This window comes from Lepisma saccharinum, chromosome 9, assembly GCF_977018435.1.
Source record: "Lepisma saccharinum chromosome 9, izLepSacc3.1, whole genome shotgun sequence".
Lineage (NCBI taxonomy): Eukaryota > Metazoa > Arthropoda > Insecta > Zygentoma > Lepismatidae > Lepisma > Lepisma saccharinum.
Genome location: NC_139237.1, coordinates 8,562,451 through 8,581,994, shown reverse-complemented (window position 1 = coordinate 8,581,994; position 19,544 = coordinate 8,562,451). Strand labels below are relative to the sequence as shown.

The following is a 19,544-nucleotide window of genomic DNA, read 5'->3' as shown; positions in this document are numbered from 1 at the left end:
ATATATATGTACAATCTTTTCAAGGGAATTGTTACAATTTCAGACGTTAAAATATTTTCAGGGGTTGTGTTTTTACACTTAGCTCGTTGACATACATCACAAGATTGAACTAAATCCTTAACATCCTGAGACATATGCTCCCAAGTAAAGTGTCTTTGCAGACTGTTAAGTATTTTCAACCAATTTCCATGGTATCCTGTTAGCATATTAGTGTCATAATATAATATTAATGGGTGTTTGAAATTATCTGGTACACATATCCTATAAGGAAAATTCTTGGCTTTAGTTCTTTTGTACAAGAAACCCCGATGGAATCTATAATCTGGTAAATTTATACCTTGCTCCATTTGTTGTATGACATTAGCCAATTCTGGATCGTTCAACATTTCTTTCTTCAAGGTATCAGAATGAAATGGGTTCACCAACATGGCCAAATTAACATTACTAACATTATCAGATTCTAATTCTTCTGTCTGATATTCTCTCCAATCATACATACGAGATAAAAAATCAGAAGTCACATTTTGCTTAGAGGGTATGTGTACCACTTCAAACTTACAACAAGAGAGATTTTCCTTCAACCTCTCATATTTGGAATATTTCCTGGATTGTTTAACAATATAGCTCAGGCTCATATTATCTAATTGAATTATGAAAGGCTGAATTTTCAAACAGTATTCAAAACGTGATAGCGCTTGCATTAAACGTATAAGTTCAATCTCATAAATTTTTCGTTTTCTATCAACTTCCTTTAATCTTCTAGAAAAGAACGCCACTTGTCTCAGAGTATCATTTTCATCCGCTTGCAAAAGACAAGAGCCGAATCCTCTTAAGGACCCATCACATTGAATAATAAACTGTTTATTTAAATCAGGCAATTTAAAAATTACATGTTCTCTAAATAAAGTTTTAATTTTTTCCAATGCTTCTTGTTGACTAGAACCCCAATGAAACTTTATTTTTGGTGTTCGGATTTCATTTAAGGGTGCTACTACAGTAGAATACTCTGGAATAAATTTAGAATAAAGATTTGAGGTACCCAACAATCTTAATAATCCTTTTAAATTTCTTGGAGAAGGGAGATTTTGAATAGCTTCGATTCTGTCTGGATCCATTTCACAATTTCCTTGTCATACAATAAAACCCAAGAATGTCATTCTCCTTTTCAAAAAAAAAAACTTTTATTGGGCTAAATCGTTAACCCATATTCTCGTAATCTCTGCAGTACTAACTGTAAATGTTCCAGATGTTCTTTCTCATTAGCACTATGAACAGTTATGTCATCACCAAATAATGTAAAAACCTTCCCTTATAATCATGAAAAACTTTGTTCATGACTCGTGACATGCAACTTGGCCCAATACTAATGCCAAATGGAATGACCTTATATCTATACTGATTATGAGGAGTTACAAAGGCTGTTACATTTCTACTAGATTCATCCAAATTTACTTGGTTGAACGCTCGTTTTAAGTCAATAACAGAAAGTACTCGGCCCTGACTCAATTGAGCCATAGTTTCTTCCATATTAACCACTGGGTGCGCATCATACATTATTTTCTTATTCAATGCAGAATAATCACAAATAAGTATTTTGTTTTGTTCTAATAATTCCGTAATCACCCCCATCTAGTTCCTGTTGTTTAGATGGCGGAACAAAATATGGACTCCGATGTACAAGTACATTATCATATAATTTGATTTTATATGAAATGTTCTTTAAACGTCCTAGCTTAGAACTAATGACATCAGAAAATACACTCTTCAACTTACATATTTGTTGTTCAGTATCCTCTAATTCAAACTATCCAAAAGATGCGCCAGAAACATCAGAAGATCTGGATTCGATTGCACGCCTTCTCCCTTGTGGCCTCCACGAAGTCCTAGACTGGCTACGAAAGGAGTTCTCACCAGTGTTTACATTCTTGACAAAGTTTTCCTGGTTCGCACCTGCTGCCTGCTGGAAAGCTGCATGTTGACCTTGGTCAGTTCTTGTGCTCTGATAAGACCAAGCTCTGGATCCTCGGTCCGTTCTGACGGAACCATGGGCAGGAGAACGTACAGGAAATGAAGGACGAACTTGTCTTTGACCTATATTCTGTAAAACACGAAATTTTTTGCATAAGCTTTCAGATATCCACTCGATAGGAATTTTCTGATCACTTCCGGAAAAAACAACAATTTGTTCTGAATAGTTAATCACCATGTGGCACTGTTTTTGAAACCTCACACCAAGCACCAAGTCTACAGGAATGTTTTTGCAAACATGAAAAGTTATGTTCCAAGATAAATTACCGAGAATAACATGTAACATAACTCCTTTTTTAATATGCATGAGGTTATTGTTACCAACTATCACTTGCATATCAAGATCCCATTCTCAAACAGTTAACCTAGTCTGTATTCGTTTCAATAGACTTTCACTAATTAAACTATATGTTGACGCAGAGTCTAAACATGCCAGTAAATTCAGATCATTGATTTTACAGTTAACAAACACAGCAGTCACATTAGTTTCAACACTTTGTCTGAGTCCTATGTCACAATGCGATCCCTGCAAAGCAAATTGAACACCTCTCACCTGCACCGGGCACGATCGCTCAAAATGATCACTTGCTGAACATTACGACAATATTTGGGAGTATAGTTTTTGAATGAATTACCTTTGGCTTTGAATTGTCTTTCCGTATTACGCATTCCCAAAAAATCCTTGAACAAATAAGAAAGATTTTTCTAAAACTTTCAACTCGTTCTGCAATTCATTTAAACTTTTAGGTATCCCCTTTAGATACAATTTTTCGGAATACTGAAGTTTAAGTCTATCCACAAGATAACTTACATATGTACTTTCATCTATGTCGTACTGCAAAATCTTATCACCTCGAGCTACTTCCGAAATACTCTAAGGGACTTTCATTCTCTCTTTGATTACCAATTAAATACTTGTTACATAAATACTGCCTCCCAATAGAAGTTGCATACTTATTTAAGATAATTTGAACTACATCATTCAAAGGATATTTTCAATTATACATTTCATCCATAATTTACCCATATCAGCATTTAATTTGGGTAAAACTGCGAACTTAATCTCGTGAGAACAAACCATTTTTCTGTCTTTAATACCATGCAATACATACAGAAATCGATACAGGCTTTCAGCATTAATTTCCTTAACTATAGGTACAGTAGCTATTAATTGAGTCAAATTTTCTTTAGTCATTTCTATGTTTAACTTTCTCAAATCGGACTTATTATATAATACTCGTTCGTCTTCATCAGACGACGAATAACTTTCCAAAGGCTTACTTCGGGGTTTATTCACCCACACGGATTTGCAAGGTACATTTACGTACGTTTCTACATCTTCCCCTCCCTTTGTCGTCCATGGGTATTTTCTGATGTGTGTTGAAATTATCCAACAAATTCATTTGTGAAGCAGAATGTTCTCTACAAGTTGAGGAAAGCGGGGGGAAAAGGGGGAACGAAATTCCTCCCATCCACTGTTCCCGTAATATATACTGTATAATAATTCCGAGAGGTAGCCATATTACTTCAAAATTTTACAATTTAATCAAACTAAAATTATGGATAGCCAATTGTACGCAAGTACCAGATGGAATGACACGCAAGCGACAAGCGATATTCGCAGCTTGTCGTGCTGCATCAATTCAAAACGTTGTCTTAATTACTGAGCCGACACGCGTTACGCTTGTCACTTTGCGCTTCGGTCTGGAAGCTCCTTTAAAGGCAAGCGACTAGCGACACGGGGAATTCATACCGAAGCAACTAGCGACGCTAGTACATTCAATCTGAAGAAACATTCACAGCGCATTCGCAAAGAAGAGCTAACGACGAGATGGTGTACGGTATTCACAAAACTGGCAACCTACAAGTGACACGTGCAGCTTGTCGTGTCGCTTTAGTAAAAAATGTTGAATTCATTATTACTGAGGGTTTGATTCCAAGCGACATGCATCGCTTATCGCCTCTTACGTGTCGTTTGTTGCCTCGGTATGAAATTTCACGCAACAAGCAAAACGACGCATAGTATTGAGAAAACGTACCAGTTAGAGCGACACACAAGCTACCTGAGGCACGTTCGGTTTGTTCAGTCGCTTCTGTTGGAAAAGGTGCACTTCATTACTGGGGGTTCGTTTCCAAGCGACTCGTGTCGCTTGTCGTCTGTCGTTTGTGGCAAGGTGTGAAATCTCTCTAAATCAAAACATTCACTACGAACAACGGATTGAGACAACAGGATGATAAGAGCGCATTTCGGGCAATACGCGAGCGACAAGGGCAGCTTGTCTTATCGCGTGTCTCTTTCCTCTCGAAGCTACATTAAGCTTTTATTTTTTTGTCTTCAACTAAGGAAAGGAAGAAAATACTTACGCAAAGGCAATATACGCAGAACTTTTGCAAAGCCACTCACTACATCTGAAACTACGTACATATTTTCTGTGCACACTCAGCGTGCACTATAATCTACTGTAGCGGCCCTAAAAAAAATATTACTGAAACTAAGTTTTCACCTTTTTGAACGTTCTGGAATGTCACTCACAATACAGCTGTTAAGATCCTTGCGCGCTGGCGTGAATAGAATTTGGATACCCCACAGTCAACTAAAATGGATTGATAGATTAATTGACTTATTTTATTTTACTTCGCGTTTTGTGCCTCTTGGATAATTTGCGAAGATGGGGATGAGTGAAGAAATTATGAAATAGATGAATGGACATTCACAAACAACGATGCCCAAGCGGGACTCGAACCCGGACCCCTGGCGTCGTAGTGCGATTTCTAACCACTTCGCCACATAACTAAAATTTTACTTCTGTTGGAATTGTTTGCTTGGAGGAGGAGGAGGTCGTTTCTCATGGCATTTGCCTAAATTTGAACAAAGAGAGCAAAGGAAAAGTCACTTATTCCATTCCTTTTCAAAATGACGATAGTGTTAATTTTTCAGAGATCCAGTACAGTGAACTTACAAGAATAAAATTGTGTGTCCTAATGAAAATGTCAATAGAATCTTTCGTCTCAAACAAATTCAATATTAATTGAATAGGTCATAATTGAATAACTATTTAATTGAAAGTAGAGAGTATGAACTTGAGGTGAAGTTTAAAGAAATGTTTGTTTCATTAGTGGAGCGAAGAAGAAAATGTTTTCTAAATCTCATTCTTTGTAACCACACAATCACAATAACTGTTGGTCACCTGACCTCTACTTCCACGTCATCCAAGAAATCTGCTGGTGCTTCTTTGCGTCCATGCTCATAGACAATTGGCTTTTCGTTTTTGAACTTTTTTTTTTTTACCGTACTTCCGCTGCTTTCGTACTTCGGGATTTCTCCCTGCAGTGAAGCACGAGAAATACAAGTTCCAATTGCGCCAAAAGCAAGCATACAGTCAAGTTTACATATCGTGTGTGGTTGTCGATCCCCCGTCTCAAACGCGGGATACAGTAAAGAACCCTCTTTACCATTTTGTTGCTTCGAAACACTTCATCCTTGCGATAGGCAACCGCAGGGTGGAGGCAAGGTTGAGAACAACCTCTTCCCCATTTATGCAAGATTATGAAACTTCGAGTGACGTTATGGGGTAGGAACATTGCAGCAATGTTCGTAGATTTGTTTCTCTGTGCCCTCTGCGTCTCTGTAATGATTCAGTGATATTTTTCTTTGGAATCTCTGTCCGTCAGCATGTCATTGTAAAACCCGGGTGTATTTGTTCTAACAGACAGTTATAACTCATGTACAGTAAATATATCACATATTCTTTATTCTTTATAGCCTCCTAGAAACATACATTGTACATTTGCCAAACTTTACAAACTATTTCCCCTTTAAAATGCTGTTCCAAATTACATTTCAAACTTCTTTCGTGTAATTTTCATTTTGCTGCAGGCCCCCCCCCCCTCCCCGTGCCGGAGTGGTTAGCACATCGCGTTACGACGACAGGGGACCCGGGCTAGAATCCTGGCCTAAGTATGGATATTTCTGAATGTCCTTTCAATCCTCCGTATTTTCACGTATCGCCCAAATAGAAAAACGTAAATACAATCTATACTTGTAGTCCCTTTTCAGTTGTCATGTTCTTCTGCATCCACAGCGTGGATCCATTTTACTAGATCCGGCGATTTGAAGTTTGACGTCATCAGGAGTAGGTTTTCGACGTACTTTGAATATTCATGTTCACCAAATTCAATTAACGGCTTTACCTTATTAATGTTGTCTGTTATATATTTAATATTATTTTTTTATTATTTTTCTCATTTTCTACCTATTTAGAACATATTGTATCGATAATCATGCATGATTATTATATGAAGTTCATTCACAACATGCCCTGATTAAGACTCTAAACTTTAAACTATAATTGTGAAATCCCGAGTCCAACACTCAACCAACTCAAGTGACTGTCAGAGGCAGTGGCGGCGATTGGGTTCCAAAATTAGGGGACAAGGTGCAAAAAGTGCTGGGGAAGGGTCAAGGACAATTTACTTTCCCATGGTACATAAGATTTAGCATAGTGCAGGGACAAAAGTTGGAAAAGTGGGTGAGGGCAACTACACCCATCAGTAGTGGAAGTGTATTGGTTCTAAGTAATCCTTGTAGGTATGCCTAGTATTTAACCTCAGTTGTGACATATTTTGATGATTTTGATGATTTTGTTATGGATTTTATTGCGTTCGACGATGTTCTAGCCCTATTTTTTTCTCAATCTCATTTTTGGAGCTCATCTTTGTAGGTATGCCATGATCTTACGTGATATAACTTAAACTATTCACTTTTTCACAGCCTTTTACGGGTTAAAATAACCTACAAAGTGTAAAATGGTTGTTTCTACGCAACCCTTGTAGGTGGACCTAGAATTTAACCTCAGTTGTGACATATTTTGATGATTTTGATGATTTTTTGTTGATTTTATACTATTTGACCCTATTTTTTTTGCTCAATCTTATTTTTGTAGGTGGTGGGTCCTCAACGTAAACGCCTACGGGCTTATTTGCAGGTGGTGGGCCCTCAGCGAAAACGGCTACGATGTATTTTTTTATGATGTCCGAGCCCCCCCTTTTTTCACGATGTATGTCGTGGCCTTGGTTCAATGCCCCCACTACTACTTTTGGAGGGGCCACAGTGGGGGCTCGCAGTGTTGCCAACTTACTCCACAAAAATTTCACCATAGGATAGTTCACAGGCGAAGCTAACCTTCAAATAGAAGTTGGCAACACTGACTAGTACCAAGAAATTTGCTTCACAAACCTCCTTTTTTTAATTTTGCCATATGTTATTTCACAGGCGAAGCTAATATACAAATAGGAGTTGACAGCGCTAACTACGAGCTATGCTGTAATATTTTGTAGCCTTCTAAGATGATAAGTATGCAGTAAGATGGAGAGTTGGTGACAAGTAAGAACGATATAACAAATGCTAACTGGCAATATTGGTGGTGCAGTGTTGATGCTCTTGTTACCCCCCCCCCCCCTGTTTTTTCTAGCATACTGATCTATTGCATGCTAACCAAAAACTTTTAACCAATATTGGGAGACAGGCTCGTTTTTTGTAATGCCATGGACGGAAATATTCATACCTCTGTCTTCCACATGTATGTAATGCGATTTGAGGGGAAGGGTGTCAATTAACCTAATGGCTGACAATGTTTCTATAAAATAACAATTCCTATGAACTCTGTAAATTTCCGAGCATATGTTGTATTCATATTTTTACTTATCTTCGAGTGTACATTACAAATTCGCAAACAGATTTTGGCTATCTCGTTTAAGAGATAAACCTACTTCCGGTCTCCATTTTGGATTTTCGAGCATAGGTTGTATTCATACTTTTACTTATCTTCGAGTGTACATTACAAATTCGCAAACAGATTTTCGCTAACTCGTACAGTTTAAGAGATAAACCTACTTCCGGTCGCCATTTTTTGATATCCGAGCATAAGTTGTATTCATACTTTTACTTATTTTCGAGTGTACATTACAAATTCGAAAACAGATTTTGGCTAACTCTTACCGTTTAAGAGATAACCCTACTTTCGGTCGCCATTTTGGATTTCAGATCATAGGTTGTATTCACACTTTTACTTACCTTCGAGTGTACATTACAAATCTGCATACAGATTTTGCCTGTTTCTCTCCGTTTTAGAGATATTCCAAACAAAATATATATATATATATATATATATATATATATATATATATGATAAGCGACAACAACAGAGCCATCTATGTGCAAATGTTGGAACTCGATGAATGCTTGAGGGATTTTGATTGGCTAATAATTTATACGTGGTGTCTTCTGATTGGTTTAAGAAAGCAAGATTTATATTGGCTCTATAAATCTATATAAGTCAGAGCACAGTGCTGATTTCTCAAATTTGCTGGATCGGCAGAATAACCCACAACGCGGGGGAAAGAACCTGAACGGGCTCCAAGAAAGTATATTAGACTAGAATCATATAATTTGGCGGAAAAACCCAAGTAAGGTCATAGAGTTTTTCATAGGAAATAGTATTATCAGGTTGAATTTTAAGTTGGTGATATCCCATTAAATTTTTATAAAAAAATTTAAATTTTATATGAATAACATGTCTGAAATTTCTATCGTTTATTTGCTCATATTTTAAAGCATATAAAAAAATGGAATCACCTACCTGTTTTACTCGTAAGAATGATAAGATCGAATGTGTCACTTGTGGGAAACTAATTTCAAAGAATAATTTATCAATACATAAGACAAGGTGTAACGGAGCAAATCGTTTGTTACATTCAAAAGACTGTGCTGAATGTGGAAAAGAAATTAGCATTCCAAATCTAAGGAGACATTTGAAAATTTGCAAGCCATCGACCGGAGAAGGAATACTGAAGAGAAAAATTGATTACTCTGAAGCTAAAGCTTCTGCTCCAAAACAAATTAAATTAAGTAATAAATATAAACCAGGTAGGTCTGCATTTAATGGTCGAATTCAGGATTTATCATTTACGTCGGAAGCAGGACGTAACATTCCTAGTTTCTTGCGTGAAGCGAAAACTTTTGTACTGAATACTTTGAAAAGTAATCTTGAAAATAATTCCATAAAAATATACGTTGATTTATGTTCCGAATATGAGAAAGTCGATGGTACAACAAAAGTTTTTTATCATCGTACCAAAAACCAGGCTCTTTATTTGGCAGATGTTGAAAATTTGGACGAGTTTTAGTCTAATCTGTCAAATGAGTTGATTATGAAACATGACACTTTCGAGGGTATGGGGTCGGGATGGTTTTTATGTGGTAGTCCTCATACATTAACCGTTTACGTGAACAAATTCATGCCTTTTTCTGCATCGAGTTATGTTCCTCTACCACCGACCATTCAAAACAAGAAAGCAGTGTTAAATACTCAAAATAATGACTCAAAATGCTTTCTTTGGTGCATCTTGCAGCTCTGTATCCTGTTCATTGGGAAATCATCCAGATCAAGTTATCATTACAACCAGTACGAGACAGAGTTTGAAAATGTAATGTCTAGCATTGAATACCCCGTGGCATTGTCAGACATATCAAAGTTCGAGTCGCGCGCACGAGATTCTGATGGAAAACGCATTGCTATTAATGTATATTCTTATACGTCAGAAAAACATCTTGTGCATCCCATGAGGATAAATTATATCAACGATAATAATGCTCATATAATTAATCTTCTTTTAATTTCAAACAACAAAATTCACCAGTACTGCCTTATTCGTTCACTATCACGACTAATCAGAAGTCAAGCAACGAATATGAAAATCACATCGAGGTTTGTCCAAGGTGTTTGACCGCGTTTAATGATCGAAGAAAATTCAATCACCAAATATATACCGCACGGCAAATTGCTATTGAAAAACGTGTCGAACAAGAAATATACGAGGGCCACTATTTATATTTTGAACCTTGGCAACACTGATTGAAGTTAGGCGCGATTTGACGTTTGCACGGAATAGTCTGGCATTATTGACCATAACGTACTTCAAATGTTTTGTCAATAGCTTCATTTGTGTTGTTTATGTTGCTTTGGAGATTGCGCGACAACAATAAAATGGAATTAACTCGTGAACATTTTCGTGCGATAATGTTTTACGATTTTTGACGTGGATTATCAAGACAAGAGTGCATCGATCAACTTACTTCCACATTTGGCGATGAAGCCCCATCCTTTGCCAGTGTGAAACGCTGGTATAACGAATTTAATCGTGGCCGCCATTCGCTCACCGACAAGATTCGCGAAGATCGTCCAAAATCAGTTGTTGTTCAAGCAAACATTGATGCTGTGCAAAACCTAATACTGCAAGATCGTCATGTGACATACTGTGAGATTGAGGCAACCATAGGCATTAGTTCCACCGGCATATATAAAATATTACATGATCATTTAGCTGTGAGAAATGTATGTTCTCGTTGGATTACACACAATTTTACAAAAACTCAAAAAGACGCTCGCGTCAATTGGTGCAAACAAATGCTCAATAAATACAATCCTGGTGCTTCAAAAGACGTATATAAGATTGTAACAGGTGACGAATCATGGATATATGCATATGAGCCGGAACGTAAACAGCAGTCGACTGTATGGGTGTTTCAAGATGAACCCAATCCAACAAAATTGTTCGCGCTCGAAGCACATCGAAACAAATGGTCGCCTGTTTTTTTCTGGAAAACTGGTCATGTGGCAACTGTGCCTTTAGAGGAACGTAGAACGGTCAACTCTGAATGGTACACAACAATTTGTTTGCCAGAGGTCTTCCGTCAAATACGGAAAACAAACAAACGCCGTCGGATCATTCTTCATCAAGACAATGCCAGCTGTCACACATCTCGTCTAACAACCGACTTTATGAACAGTCAAAAAATCGAATTGATGGGTCATCCGCCGTACAGTCCTGATTTGGCACCCAATGACTTCTTCTTGTTCCCGAATGTCAAGAATAAATTGCGTGGACAACGATTTTCGTCGGCAAGGAGACGCCGTTGATGCGTTCAAAAACCATATTATGGAGGTGTCTCAAGAAGATTGGAAAAACTGCTTTGACAAATGGTTCATCCAGCCATTATCGTCGCAGATTTTGAATCATTTCTGAATCCACTGTCCTCCTGCAAACTAAATCCAGATTTTCTTTCCACTACACCATACCAGCTTCATGAACCAAATAGTTTTGGTTACATTGTCATACGACAACATGAAATAAATGAACCATATGTATACCGTGGACCGAATGTTATCCAACACTTTTTTGAAAAGATGGAAGAGGAGGTTGAGAAAATTCGCAGCTTCTTGCAAATATCCAAACCGATGAATTTGTTGACAACAGAGGAACAAAAAAATATTTGATGAAACTGTCGAGTGTCCAGTGTGCAATCAATACTTCACAAACGAGAATCGTAAGGTGTTTCACCATTCGCACATTTCATCAGAGGAATCTGTAATGCTTGCAACCTCAAAATTCAACGGCCCAAATTTGTCCCTATATTTTTTCATAATGGAACGAATTACGATTTTCATTTCTTAATTCGGAAACTTGGATATGACACACAAAAAATAGATATTCTTGCTCAAAATGTAGAAAGATAAATTTCTATAAGTAAGAAAGTTAAGATTTCGGGGACAAACGAAACATAGAGATGAGGTTTCTTGACTCGTTGAGATTTCTCTCTGCACGTTTGGACGCTCTAGCAAGTAAACTCTGTGACGAACAATTCACAATTACGAGAGCTAGTTTCCCCAACATAGATATATTAGAAGTAAAGGGACTTTTCCGTATGAATAAGTAAACAATGAATCTAAATTTAATGACGACACTCTCCCTCCTCAAAACGAATTCTTCAGTCAACTAAGAAAAGCAGGAATTACGGACATAGAATACGAACATGCACAACTAATGTGGGATAAACTAGAATGTAAAACATTCGGAGATTATCACAACGTATACTTGAAATTAGACGTATCAATACTTGCGGATGTTTTTCAAGCATTCAGGAAAGCGTCAATGTCTATTTACAAGTTGGACCCTGCATATTTCTTCAGCCTCCCGGGATTAGCGTGGTCTGCAATGTTGTTGCAAACAAAAAATAAGTTAGAATTATTAACCTTTTGGATCCCAAGCGTCTCGAACGAGATAACCAACTGTAACCCTCACGGTCCCAAGAGTCTCGATCGAGACGCTGTGTCAAGGTCGTAGTTTTTACGTTATAACTTTTCTATTTTTGGCTAGCATTTCGATTTTTTTTAATATTGTTCCTAACACATGTATTTAACAGAAATGTTTCTTGCACCTTTTTTTTTTCTTCATGAAAATGGAGGTGAAAAGGCGGGAAAAGGGACTTCTCTTTTCAAGGGAAAATATAAATTTCAAACATTTCAACAATTTTTAAAAATACTTTTTGGGGTTTTCTCCCTTCCGCCTCCATATAAACGCCAAATTTGCATCAATTTTGTATTTTGAATTTTTGGGGGGGGGGGGCGGGAGAAACGCAATTTTTTTAAGAAAAGTATTTTTGAGGGGATTTCCCCCCTTTCCCCCTCCATATGTACGCCGAATGTGCATAAATTATATATCGTCTGAATCTGTGATTCATTCTGCGTGCAACGGTATGTCTTTCATATCTCAAGGGCATTTAGTTTCTGAGCTATAGTCATTTCAAGGTACCGCTGCATTTTGAAGCTTGAATCAGTGGAGTGTCCACCATTCCTTTTTGGGATGTATAACTCAAGTTACATTGGTCATATGATAATAATGCAAATATTTTTGTGTTCCTTACATGTCAGCGATAATTTCTATGTGCATTTTGAACTTTTCATGTAATTTTTTTTCGGGGGGCGGGGGGGGGGGGTCGAAATCGCATTTTTTTAAAAAGCATTTTCAGGGGATTTCCCCCCTTTTACCCTCCATACATACACCAAATGTGCATAAATTTCATATAGTCTGAATCTCTGGTTCATTCTGCGTACAACGGTATATCACTCATCTCTCTAGGGCAATTAGTCTCCGATCTACACTCATTTAATTGAAACTTTGCTCGAAATCGGCTCGGGACCGAGAGGCTTACTTGTGAAAATGGCCTTGGGACTCAAAGGGATAACAGATGTAGACATGTTACTTTTCATCGAGAGAGGGATTCGAGGTGGGACGGTACAATGTGCACAGAGACATGCAGAAGCCAACAACATGCACATGGAAGAAAAAATATGATGCGAATAAACCTTCGAATTACATTTATTTACATCGACGTTAATAATCCCTATGGATATGCTATGGTAAAGAAACTTCGTTATGGAGGCTTCGAATGGATAGAACAAACTGCCATTAATATTATTGATTTTGACGATTGTGATTTTTTATTTTTTTTGCAGAAGTAGATATTGAATTTCCAGACAATTTGCATGATATTTTTTTCCGATTTACCACCGGCACCCGAACTTAAATGTCCACCTAATTCTAATCAACGCAAGCTTTTATTAACTTTGGAGAAAAAAGAAAGATATGTTCTCAATTACAAAAGTCTACAGTTTTTGATTGCGATGGGTGTTAAGGTATTGGATATTAGAAGAATCCTCAGGTTTAAACATTCCAAATGGCTCAAAGCATACATTGAAACAAACACACAACATAGAACAGTTGCCACTTCCGATTTAGACAAAGATTTTTTCAAATTGATGAACAATGCTGTATATGGCAAGACAATGGAGAACGTGAGAAATCACGTGGATGTGAGATTGGTTTAAGATGAAAATAAACGCAGTAAGTGTCTGGCTGATCCTAGATTTAAATCACGAAAAATTTACAACGTGAATCTGTCACTCTTCAATCTAAATATAATATTGATAAAATTCCGAAAACCAATTTATGTGTAACAACAGTTTTAAATTTATCGCAACTTCACATCTTTCAATTTCACTACAATGTTATGCATCCTTTCTACAACGATAGCATCTCATTACTTTACATGGACACGGACAGTTTTATTTATAGCATTAAAACATCCAATCTATATGAAGATGTACAAAATCCGTCCTTCCTTGATTATTATGATACTTCTTCCTACCCTCAACCGAATAGATTTCGAATTCCATCTAGTAACAAAGAAGTTCTAGGTAAATTAATAGACGAGTGTAATGGTGACATCATTCTCGAGTTTGCCGGTTTGCGTTCCAAAATGTATACATTTAGAACTGAGAGCAGCATCGCGAAGAAAGCTAAAGGTGTTGGTAAAAATACTGTAAAAAACAAACATTCATTTCAAGACTATATTGATTGTGTGAAGGAATTGAAGAAGCAGCTACGATTGGAAAAATGAATCCAAAGTGTAGACCATGTGATTTCAACAAACAAAGTTAGGAAAGTAGCATTAGATCCACATGATGATAAAATATGTATTCTGTCTTGTGGGATCCACACGTTGCCTTGGGGGCACTATCGTTTAGATAGTAGTAAGAAATGCATACAATGCATTTAAAAAAACCTTACGATTGGCAATATTTCTATCAACACAAGCATATAAAATAACCATGGCTATGAATCTGTTTGGCTTCAGGAAACAAGTTATGGAAGTGCCCGTCCAGCCTATGTCGTCGTCGAGCTTCAACGAACTCCTGCCTTTCATGCTATCTAAACTTAACGCTCTGTTAATTATACACTTGTATAGCATTCTGACCCAGTACGACGAGGATGTGGGCAAAACTTTCTATGAATTCAACAAAAACTTGGATTATTACCAGTTCCCCATCTCTGGCAAACTTAAGTTCAATATGAATCCCTAGAAGAAAGGGGAGGCCAAGGTTTCCTCTGGCAAGAACATCTATCGAATCAAGCATGATAGGATGGACAGTACCACTACGTACGATGTGCCTGATGGCGATCGCCTATACGTGGAGCTCTTGGACGACTACGACAAACTCATCCCTCTTTTTGTGGAGATGTGAATCACTTACCCTATAATGAATAACCACAGTGGTAACAATGCCTAACGATATTTTTGGCCACACGAAACGCGACGACAACGGCCACGAGCTTCTCATGCTCGACGTCAGGGTCAAGAAGCTTCGAAGCGACCTGCATAGCCCTGCAGTCCACGCACAACTCCAGCCTCCAGTCAGAGATAGCCAGCCTGCAGTCTCTGTGCCTGGACCCCGTACTCAAGGTCGACGCCGAGCTCAAATCGCTGCTGCAAAAGTACCTCGCGTCAATAAACAACTTCAACAACTTGGCGCTGAGCATAGGCAAGCTGCAGAACGAATTATTGAAGCTGCAGCAAACGCAGACCTCCGATGTGACACAGATGAAGCGAAACTTGCAGGACCAAACGAGCACCATCCAGACTGAACTGCAAACCATCATCCAGAGTATAAAAACTCAAGATGACTACGATCGCGTGAAAAAAGCTTTGGAGTCGCTCCAAAACACAGTGGCCACCCTGCCTATCTCGCAGGAACTGAAAAGCGTGAAGAGGGCTTCAACCGAATACTCAAATCCGACGAAATCAAAAACATCCAAACCGAACTTGAAGTGCTTCGGGAGTCTGTTGCAACCTTACCCACCAGCCAGAACATCAGCGAGCTACATGGCTTGTTTGCGGAAATTAGAACCCAGGTCCACGACCTCGCAACCCAGAGCTCCAAGTTGACACTCGTGGAAAGTCTACAGCAGATTATCGACTATGTGAAAGAGCAAATTGGAAGCATCGAGGCGAGCCAGGAATCGGCCATAACCAATTTTAGTACCCAACTACATGGGTGAAACAAAAAATTCAAGAGGCTTATTGTGGATGTGAAGATCAAGCCCGATTACGACACTGTTGTCCTTGCTATCGACGAACACCTGGAATCGGTGAACTTTAGATTAAAAGATGTGGAAACAATGTAAACACCCTGAACGCCAGCATCGACAATCTCAAGTCCATTGTTGTCATCGAACTGTACATCATTCCAAACAGGGAATTTTCCTCGCTCTTCCATCCGAGTGCCAAACTCTACATGCTGACCCCTGTCAAAGCTTATCACCAGTTTTGCATCGCTGGCACACTTCAGTTCGTCAAGGTTTCATACTGGTCTTTTACTACCGAACCAGAACCGTGACGAACATCAGTGACGAGCCTAAAATAAGAGGAGTGGAGTTGGTCGATTTCACCCACCCCTTAACTCGCGAGACTGTCTATGCCGAAGATGCCACTCAAATTATCGACATAGAAATAGGTTAAATTAGGCGTACACAGGAGTTGTACTATGTAGATTTTCAGCGAAAAATGCAGGCTCGACCAGGACTCGAACCCGGGTCTCTGGCAATCCGTGCCATTGCTCTACCACTGAGCTACCGAGCCGGCCTGGCTTCCCCCGCATTTTCGCTGGCGCTGTTTTACCTGTGTGAAATCGTCTCTGCAAGTGCTACTGCAACGGGATCTGTTGCCTTTGAAACACTATAGACGTCGACGTTGCCTGGTTCCTCCCAGCGTAGAGATGTCAATCCATTAAATTAGGCGTACGCTTATCACTAAGAAGCAACCTAAAGATTATACAGACGAGGATTACCAAAGTTACTCAGAAATTTTGATCATGACTGACGCCCTGTACCAAAACAACGACGCAACACAGAATCGCGTCAAATCCATTTAGTGGAGAAAAGTACAGAAACCTCATCAAGCCAATATGGACCCAGCTCAAGACTGGCAGCGGTGTCAAACTCTACAACACCTTGCCCAAGGAGTTTGATGAGTAGACGACGTAAGGAAGCTTGTAGATAGATTGCTGGTTATCGCAGGCGAAGAAAATGCAGGCAATCGCAACTTTCACAACAAGAAGGTGGGCATCATGGACATGGTTAGCACCAAGCTTGCCAACTTCATTGTCAACGCCAACAAAGGTATTTATCAAAATCATCAACACCCTGCCTCCCAAATTATGTAATGTAGCCGATGGTCGAGGTTTGGCGAACGATATTATCAACAAGCTACCCTTCGAGATGCACCTGCCAGGTTACCAGTACTGCGGTCCGGGTACGAAACTCGAACAGCGACTGGAAAGAGGAGACAAGGGAATGAACACACTGTACGCAGCATGCAAGGACCACGACATTGCCTACAATGCTCACAACGATCATGACGCACGTCATGATGCTGACAGAAAGTTGGAGCTAGCGGCATTCGGGAGAATCGTCAGCAGAGATGCCTCGCTAGGTGAACGGGTTGCCGCATTGGGTACGACCATCGTCATGAACACAAAACGAAAATTAGGGTAGGGATTGTAAGTAAATAACGCTTGTGAAAAAAAAGCAACTTGTATAACCAACTTATCATCACTTCATTGCATTAGGCAAAGCAGAGATTTTTCTTACTCTTTCACGATATTTACCAATTACCCTACACAAACCTCAAGTCTCTCGGAACATTATATGGAAAAAAGCACCAAAAAGCACCGCGAGAAGAAACATTACTGTTTGGTAAAAGTCATGGAATGAAATTGCTGCTCAGCATTCCTCAGTTGAGGAGGTTACAAGGTTCGCGAGAGCAGCAAAATACTGGAGGTTTCATATTCAGCGTTCCGGTTATCTTGGCAGCTTTGGGTGCTGTAGGCAGCTTGACAGGAGGCAGTGCCGCCATTGCCAACACCGTCATCGATGCAAAAAAGAACAAGGCCGAGTTAGAAGAGCAGAAACGCCACAACCTGGCTATGGAGAAGAAGGGGAAAGGTGTGACCAAATAGCGAAAGAACAACCTCGAAGCTTTGAAAAAGTTTTAAAAAAAGAAGAGCCCTTGTCCAACTTCGATATTGAATCTTTGATCGATCCGTTGGGTGTCAAGCATTTCAGGGGGTTTTCATGTCTGATTCTCTACCTTCTGTTGTGAATAAAAAAGAGTGTGGTGTGGTTAACCTAGGCAGTTACGAAAATCCAGGTACACATTGGATATGCTACCTCAAAGCCAACAAGAACAAAGCATTTGTTTTCGATTCATTCGGAGGCATGCCACCTACTGGGTTGGTAAAGTATCTCAGTGTTGTCTACCTCTACTACAATGACGAAAGCATCCAGGGTTTCAGCGATGTGAACTGTGGCGATCTCTGCGTTTCCATGCTTGTCTTCCTCTCGCAATTAAATAACACAACGATCGAGGATTTCTAGAAAGAATTGTGACACCTAAAGCACTATGGGGGTATTCCATCTCACAAGCGAGACTTCGCTTCTGAAACTCGTATTGCATGACGATATCATCTATCCTAAATCAATTACTCTTCGTGCATTCTACAGCATGTACCTGATACCTAACGTGATGGTACACAACAATACCATCAAAATTGGCAGCGAAAAAATCAGCATCACCCCTTGCCTGTACAACCTGTCTACCTTGCAGGCTTAATTGCCAAGAAGTGTACTGCTGTCGCAAAATTCTGTAACTCACAGGGTGGAACTGGTGTATGCCACGGAAACCGTAGACCTGGGTACCATCGGAGAGCTTTTGGGATTCGAGAACAACACAAAGCTCGAACCTGGCATCAAGCACATCGGTGCTAACATTCCTAAATTTCTAGCCATCGAGACTCTGATCATACATTGCAATGTGGCCGAAGGTATGATCACCAAATCCTCGGACGGCATCCCAGGGAGTCACAAACAGACAGGTATCATTGCTAAGTTCAAACCAAACTCTGAGTTTATGGAGCCAATTATCTACACACCCTTCCCATCGATATACTTTCCTGTATCTCGTAATCGAATAGACAACATAGAATTGGCAATTAATAACGAGAAGGGAGAGGTGGTTGATTTTGCAGGAGCCACGACCACTGCCGTCGTGGAGATTAACGTATAATAAATAACCATTATGGAGCAAATCGAAAGTTACGAGTTGCAGTCCTTCCCACCCAATCGTCGCACGTTTGCCAACCTCAATGAAGCGAATCGAGAGATAGAATACGATGTGGACGTCGGGGACGGGTTCATTCACCCTCACAGAGCTGATTTGTATATCAAGTTTGATGTTGTGAAGAGAGAAAACGGCGAAACATTTCTTGCCAATGCAAATTTAAGACTCGTAGATAATTTTGTGCCGTAACTGTGTCGCAGGTGGAAGTTAGAAAGCGTGGCATCGTCATCGCTAGGGTTGACTACCCCGGGATTACCTCTAGAGCAGTGGGAACACTGAAACTCTCCAACACCGATGCAGCATACTACCAGGCAGGGGATTCGAAGCAGGTACAAAAATCAAAATTCAAAGTCACACAGTACTCTTTCCCATGCGCCTGCTTCCTGGCTTCTTCTCCGACTACACAGAGATTATGTGGAAGGGTGGTTTGCGCGTCACTTTTCGCAGAAGTGCCAACGACAACAATGCGATGATGCGTTACAGCACCTTGAGTGCAGACGGTTCAGCACTTCCCAACACACTACCCGATCCTGCCAAGTGCATCATCCAGTCCATGGAGCTGCGCATGCCCGTAGTGGAATACGAAACTAACTACGCTCTCAAGTACAAAGCAGACATTTTGAAGAATCCTCAAGTACCCATCGAATTTTACGGTTACCAG

The 19,544-nt window shown here is 39.4% G+C and overlaps 1 non-coding gene across 1 annotated transcript; it reads right to left on the bottom strand.

Annotated features, from left to right (window-relative positions):
- Positions 1-16,274: 16,274 nt before the first annotated feature.
- TRNAS-GGA (transfer RNA serine (anticodon GGA)) lies at positions 16,275-16,345 on the bottom strand. The gene has a single exon. It is a non-coding gene; the product is annotated as a tRNA-Ser (tRNA).
- Between the last annotated feature and the right edge of the window lie 3,199 nt (positions 16,346-19,544).